General features: G+C 41.5%; 1 protein-coding gene across 5 annotated transcripts in view; it reads left to right on the top strand.

Moving 5' to 3' along the window:
- Positions 1-627: 627 nt before the first annotated feature.
- INPP1 (inositol polyphosphate-1-phosphatase) overlaps positions 628-7,634 on the top strand; it is a 34,315-nt gene continuing 27,308 nt past the window's right edge. For 3 of the 5 annotated variants that reach the window (XM_023739881.1, XM_023739880.1, XM_023739877.1), the window contains exon 1: positions 667-966. The gene's annotated coding sequence lies outside the window, so the exon portion shown is untranslated. Of the gene's footprint in view, positions 967-7,634 lie in introns of all 5 variants that reach the window. The other 2 variants (XM_023739878.1, XM_023739879.1) reach the window with 2 other exon arrangements.

Here is a 7,634-nt window from a genome sequence, read left to right as displayed (position 1 = left end):
TCCGGAAAAATGTAGGAAGATTTTAAAACGCGAATTTGTGGGCCGCTACAACAAAAGAACAAAAACAGCGGATTAGGTGACCCTGGAGCCCTTTTCTTCCTGGCACTGCCCTTCGAATCACCAGCCCCACTTGTGACGTCGCAGGCGCCCGGCTCCAGCGGGCGTGGGATGCCCTCGGCCGCCCGGGGAGCGCGAGGCGCCACCGCGCGCTTCCACGCCGCGGCCCGGGGGACACGAGGGGGCGGCGGCCTGGTGGATACCGAGGTCCGCGATCCAGGGCCAGGCGAGGCGGTGCGTCGCACTCAGCTTCGCCTTTCCCTCCGATGACCGCCGCGTCCTCCCGCCCCTCGCCCTCAGGCTGAGCCCGCGGCCAGACGCCCGGCGCTGCCCCTTCTAGCCTCCAGCGACCCGGCCACCTCCTCCTCTGCATTTTCCTCCTCCTCCTCCCTCTCTCCTCCCCCGCCTCTTCCGTTTCTGAAGGGAAAGGCTGCAGGCTGTTGCTCCGCTCTGCGCTTTCGCATCACCGGCTTAGGTAATACGTTTTCCTCCTTACGCGCTCCCCCACGCGCCACCCGCCACGCGCCACCCGCCAGCCGCCACCGCCCTCCTCCAGGGAGCTACGTCCCCGCGCTGTGTGAGCAGACGCACCCCATCGCCTCTCGCGAGGGTAGGTGAGTGCATCTGGGCCAGGAGGGCTCCTTGCTCTCCGCCCCGGTCTGGGGCGACCTCTCTCCGCTGCAGCGGGGCTGCCACCCTGCCAGCCTCGGCATCGCTGCTGCAACCAGCCGGGCGGAGGAGGTTGCGAGTCCCGAGGCTCCCTCGGCTGTACAGAAAAGCCCCGATAGAAATTGGGGGTGGGGAAAAAAATTAGGAAACAACTTTCTTTCTTTTTTTTTTAATCTATCAGTAGCATTTCTTGGTCGGAGAAGCTGACATTTGTCGAGAGCAGTGGCCCAGGTTCAACAGGTATGTGGCGTAGCTGTCAGCGCCCCTTGGTTGCGGGGTTTGCTTGAGAGATGCTTCTCAGAGTCCATAAACCGCTGGCTGCAGCTAGTGACCTAGTAGAGGCGTATAAAATAAACATGATGGGACTATATTTAGAAGTCTTTACTTCCCTGACTTTAATTCAGTGCATTCTGAAATGCAGTTTTGTGAGACATGAATAATTAGTTGGTGTGGCAAGAGTAATAGGTGGGAAAAAAAAATTAATGTGGGCTTGACCGAATCACGTATACTGTGGTATACAAAGAGCATGGAAGAAAATCCCAAGGTTCGTACATCTAGGAAAAACATAAACAAGGTATATACTTTGGAGATTTCTAGTTTTAATGCTACTTTTAAGATATTGAATAAGCAGAATTTTGCCCACCGATGTTCACTTCAAAAGAACTTCAAAAGTTCAGTTTAAGGCTGTACAGGCAGACCATTTAAGTGTATCCCGTTGTTGAATAAAACATTTTTTGTCCCTTTCTGCTTGGTTTTTAGCTTGAAAACCAAAGATTTAGTAAGGAATCAGCCCTGCTCAGCCTGATAATAGTCTAATGATGAAAACAATCCACTGAACTACTATTGAGTGATAAATTATCTACATGACCTCATTTTTTACCTTAAAATAGGGACTATAAGGGAAAAATAAAGGCAATGAAAAAGTATATTTTTTGGACACAGCAATTTGTATTCCTATTTAGCACCTACTTTATTTTTAAGATTTTGTGGATTTTTACACTGCTTTTAAAGTTAGTTCTTCATCATAAAGAGGATTATATAAGATGCATAAAGTTACACTTTATTTTTTCCTTAGAATAAGCTATCATGACAAGATTTTGGACTAGACTACAGCTTGCTTGGAGTAATGCCATTTAATGTGAAATGTCTTATCGCAGATTTAAATTATAGCTATATTTGGGATAGAGCTGAAAAAAAAGAAAAAGTAGTTTATTTGACATGTATGGTCTGTGAAACAAAAGTTATAAATGTAATGCATCGTATTTATGATTCTTCTTTTATTTCCATTTTTAATCACAATTAGAAAATGTGTTACTCTGTTTCATCCTGTAGATAAATTGCCTGAAAGGTAAGTATGTTATATAAAGTGATTAAGTAAAAACAAAACTCTGTTTATTAAAGATGAGGATGATATATTTGAGAACTTTTTGTAGATGTGAGTCCTTATAAATGTCTTGTTAAAATACTTTGAATTTGTAATAAAGCTAATAAAACTATGCTGATGTTTTTGTTTCGGTTAGAGTTTAGAAATAAAGTTTAGTTGACAGCATTTTGCTTCCCACCTCCCACGATTAGTGTAGTGTTTACCAAACCTGTCTGATTATAAAAAGCGGTAGGCAAGTGTGGGGATAATAGTGTTTTTAAAAGATTCCAAAGTTGCAGCATAGGGCTTCCAGAGTCAGAAGATCTAAGAGAAATAAGATACTTAAAATAGTCAGAACTACTAAAAAAGAAAAAAAAAAGTGGAGGGAAAACCGAAAAAATAGGCAAGTTTGGGAAACATAGGTGGGTAATGACTGTTGCTGGAATAAATAGCTGGCATAATCTATTAGGATTCCTGTACATAAAACGTGCTTAAATGATATTACCCATTCAGGAAATCTGAAACTTTTATGTCCTTTAGTAGTCAAGCCTTCTGATGGTTGAACTTAGCAAATGTGTTTTTGCATGGTAAGTCTTTTTTATGTGGTATGCAATGTTAGTTCAAGTTCTTTGACACCTGGGTTGTGCATACAGTAACATGTTCTGCTAACCATTAAGAGTAGAGGTTTGAGTCCACCCAGAGATGCCTTGGAAGAAAGCCCTGGCAATCTACTTCTGAAAAATCAGCCATTGAAAACCCTGTGGAGCACAGTTCTATTCTGACACACATGGGGTCGCTATGAGTTGGGTGAACTCAACAGCAACTGTTTTTTAACGTTATAGAGCATGTTATTAATGAATTTTTAAAGCAGTTTACTGTGACAAGTAGTGATCCACAGCAAAATAGCATGCCTAATAATTTCTCCTTCATATAACAGATTATAAATCTTAGTTGCCTTTTCTGTGTTCCTGATTAAATATAGGGAAGCAAGCATACATATTTGAATAATTTGTAGCTTTTACTAGAATGACTCCCCAACTCTATCTAAAAAACAAAAAAAAAAAAAAACAACTTCAGCTGGGTATAAAACATGGTCAATTATATATATAAAAACAAATTAACAAAATAGAGTACTAAGCATATATAAACGATTTGTCAAGATGGATTACCACAATGGAAAGTATCAGAGTATATTTCTCATCCCTTTCCCTTCCCTTCTCTTTCCTTTTTGATTTTTGTTTGCTTGTTTTTATTTTTAATGACCTGAATATTAGAAATCTCCTATATTGATTATCCAATTATAAATTAAACATTTGATGAATTTTGCCAATAAATACTTGTTGCTAGTTGCTGTCGAGTAGGCCCCCAACTCATGGCAACCCCACATACAACAAAACTAAGCAATGCAGTCCTGCGCCATCCCCATGGTCAGTTGCAGATCAGACCATTGTGATCCATAGGGTTTTCATTGGCTGATCTTTGGAAGTAGATCGCCGTGCATTTCCTAGTCCATCTTAGTCTGCAGACTCTGCTGAAACCTGTTCAGCATCATAGCAAGGCACAAGCTTCCAATGACAGTCATTAGATGCATGAGATGCTTTGACTGGGAATCAACCAGTAAACTTGCCCTTTTCTTTAACAGAGTGACAGTAGTATGTGTCCCTTGATGCTAATTTGAGTTATAATTAATACCAAAGGAGTTAAATTCAAATGACTGAAGGAAGTTTCTTTTTTTTTTTTTTTTACAAATATATTGTTATTTAATTCATCTTAAAAAGGAAGGAAAAGAAAGAAACAACCCTGTCTTGATCTCGTCTCTCCCTGCAGCTAGAGCTCCATATATATTCCTGTTTACAGCTAAACTCTTCCAAAGAGTGATTTCTATTCATTGACTTCAAATTCTCTTCTCCTGTTCACCCTTGAGCCCATTCCAATCAGGTTTTTGGTCCCACCTCTCCTCTAAAACTTTTTTTCTCAAGGGCACTGATGCTGTCCCTGTTGCTAAACCCAAGAGTCAATTCTTAATCCTCATGAATCCTGATCTATTGGCAGCATTTGACATAGCTGATTACTCTTTTTCTCCAGGATTTCATGATGGCACATTCTTCTGATGTTTCTCCTACCTCTCTGCCTCTCCTTCTAAGCCTCCTTCGATGGTTTCTTTTTGCCTCCTTGACCTCTAACATTGGAGTGTCCCAGGATTACTCCATTGACCTCACTGATTTTGTACCTACACTCACTCCCTTAGTGGCATTATCAGTCCTGTGGCTTTATATTCCACTTATATGCTGCTAAATATCAGGTTTGTATCTCCTTCCTTCTGAACTATCTGTTCAGCATCTCCACTTAGATGTCTTATGTTGTTGTTGTTAGGTGCCATCGAGTTGGTCCTGACTCATAGTGACCCTGTGTACAACAGAACAAAACACTACCCATCTTGCACCCTCCTCACAATCTGTTATGCTTGAGCCCATTGTTGCAGCCACTGTGTCAATCCATCTCATTGAGGGTCCTCCCCGCACCACCACCACTGACCCTCCACCTTACAAGCATGATGCCCCTTACCAGGGACTGGTCCCTCCTGATAACACGTCCAAAGTACGTAAGATGAAGTCTCGCCATCCTTGCTTCTGAGGAACATTCTGGCTGTACTTCTTCCGACAGATTTGTTTGTTCTTCTGGCAGTCCACAGCATATTCAGTATTTTTCTACAACACCATAATTCAAACGCATCAATTCTTCTTCGGTCTTCCTGATTCATTGTCCAGCTTTTACATGCGTATGAGGCAATTGAAAATACCATAGCTTGGGTCAGGTGTACCTTAATGCTCAGAATAACGTCTTTGCTTTATAACACTTTAAAGAGGTCTTTTGCAGCAGATTTGCTCGATGCAATGAGTTGTTTGATGTCTTCCTATTTTTTTTTTTTTATTGTGCTTTAGGTGAAAGTTTACAGCTCAAGTTACTTTCTCACACAAAAATTTATACACATATTGTTATGTGACACTACTTGCAATCCCTATGATAGCACATTCCCCCTTTCCCACCCGGGTTTCCTGTGTCCATCCAACCAGCTCCTGTCCCTTCCTGCCTTGTCATTATGCCTCCGGACAGGAGCCACCCATTTGGTCTCATGTATCTGCTTAAACTAAGAAGCACACTCTTCACAAGTATTATTTTATGTTTTATAGTTCATTCTACTGCTACACGTCTGTCAGTTTGTTGTACTGTGGGGGCTTGTATGTTGCTGTGATGCTGGTTGATGCTATGCCACTGGTATTCAAATACCAGCAGGGTCACCCATGGTGGACAGGTTTCAGCTGAGCTTCCAGACTAAGACAGACTCAGAAGAAGGTCCCGGTAATCTACTTCTGAAAAGAATTAGCTGGTGAAAACCTTATGAATAACAGTGGAACACTCTCTGATATACTGCTGAAGATGAGCCCCCCAGGTTGGAAGGCACTCTAAAGATGACTGGGGAAGAGCTGCCTCCTCTAAGTAGAGTTGACCTTAATGATGTGGATGGAGTCAAGCTTTTGGGGCCTTCATTTGCTGATGTGGCATGACTCAAAATGAGAAGAAACAGCTGCAAACATCCATTAATAATTGGAGCCTGGAATGTATGAAGTATGAATCAAGGAAAATTGGAAATCATCAAAAATGAAATGGAACACATAAAGATCAATATCCTAGGCATTAGTGAGCTGAAATGGAACGGTATTGGTCATTTTGAATTGGACAATCATATGGTCTGCTATGACAGGAATGACAACGTGAAGAGGAATGGCAGTGCATTCATCATCAAAAGGAACATTTCAAGATCTATCCTGAAGTACAGTGCTGTCAGTGATAGGATAATATCCATACGCCTCCAAGGAAGACCAGTTAATATGACTATTTTTCAAATTACGCACCAACTACTAAGGCCAAAGATGAAGAAATTGAAGATTTTTACCAACTTCTGCAGTCTGAAATTGATCGAACATGCAATCAGGATGCACTGATAATTACTGGTGATTGGAATGCAAAAGTTGGAAACCAAAAGGATCGGTAGTTGGAAAATATGGCCTTGGTGATAGAAACGATGCCGGAGATCGCATGATAGAATTTTGCTAGACCAACGACTTCCTCATTGCAAATACCTTTTTTCACCAACAATAAAGGGCAACTATATACATGGACCTCACCAGATGGAATACACAGGAATCAAATCGACTACTGTGGAAAGAGACAATGGAAAACCTCGATATAATCAATCAGAACAAGGCCAGGGACTAACTGTGGATCCGACCATCAATTCTCATATGCAAGTTCAAGTTGAAACTGAAGAAAATTAGAACAAGTCCACAAGAGCCCAAGTACGACCTTGAATATATCCCACCTGAATTTAGAGACCATCTCAAGAATAGATTTGACACATTGAACCCTAATGACCAAAGACCAGATGAGTTGTGGGATGACATCAGGGATATCATACATGAAGAAAGCAGAAGGTCATTAAAAAGACAGGAGAGAAAGAAAAGACCTAAATGGATGTCAGAAGAGACTCTGAAAGTTGCTCTTGAATGTCGAGGAGCTAAAGCAAAAGGAAAAAATGATGAAGTAAAAGAGCTGAACAGAAGATTTCAAAGGATAATTATGATGACATGTGCAAGACCTGGAGTTAGAAAACCAAAAGGGAAGCACAGGCTCAGCATTTCTCAGGCTGAAAGAACTGAAGAAAAAATTTAAGCCTCAAGCTGCAATAGTGAAAGATTCTATAGAGAAAATATTAAACGACACAGGAAGCATCAAAAGAAGTTGGAAGGAATACATAGAGTCACTATACCAAAAAGAATTGGTCGATGTTCAGCCATTTTAGGAGGTAACATATGATCAGGAACTGATGGTAATGAAGGAAGAAGTCCAAGCTGCACTGAAGGCATTGGTGAAAAACAAGTCTCTGGGAATTGATGGAATACCAATTGAGATGTTTCAACAAACTGATGCAGTGCTAGAAGTGCTCACTGGTCTATGCCAAGAAATTTGGAAGACAGCTAGCTGGCCAACTGACTGGAAGAGATCCATATTTATGCCTATTCCCAAGAAAGGTGATCCAACCAAATGTGGAAATTACTGAACAATATCAATATCACATGCAAGCAAAATTTTGCTGAAGATCATTCAAAAGTGGCTGCAGCAGTATATTGACAGGGAACCGCCAGAAATTCAAGCTGGATTTAGAAGAGGATGTGGAACCAGGGATATCATTGCTGATGTCAGATGGATGCTGGCTGAAAGCAGAGGATACCAGAAAGATGTTTTCCTGTGTTTTATTGACTGTGCTAAGGCATTTGACTGTGGGGATCATAACAAATTTTGGATAACATGGCGGATAATGGGAATTGCGGAACACTTAACTGTGTTCGTGAGGAATCTGTACATGGATCAAGAGGCAGTCGTTCGAACAAAACAAGGGGATACTGTGTAGTTTAAAGTAAGGAAAGGTGTGCGTCAGGGTTGTATCATTTCCGCATACCTAGTCAACCTGTATGCTGAGCAAATA

This window comes from Trichechus manatus, unplaced genomic scaffold (assembly GCF_000243295.1).
Source record: "Trichechus manatus latirostris isolate Lorelei unplaced genomic scaffold, TriManLat1.0 scaffold00142, whole genome shotgun sequence".
Lineage (NCBI taxonomy): Eukaryota > Metazoa > Chordata > Mammalia > Sirenia > Trichechidae > Trichechus > Trichechus manatus.
This window is presented reverse-complemented; position numbering and strand designations above follow the sequence as displayed.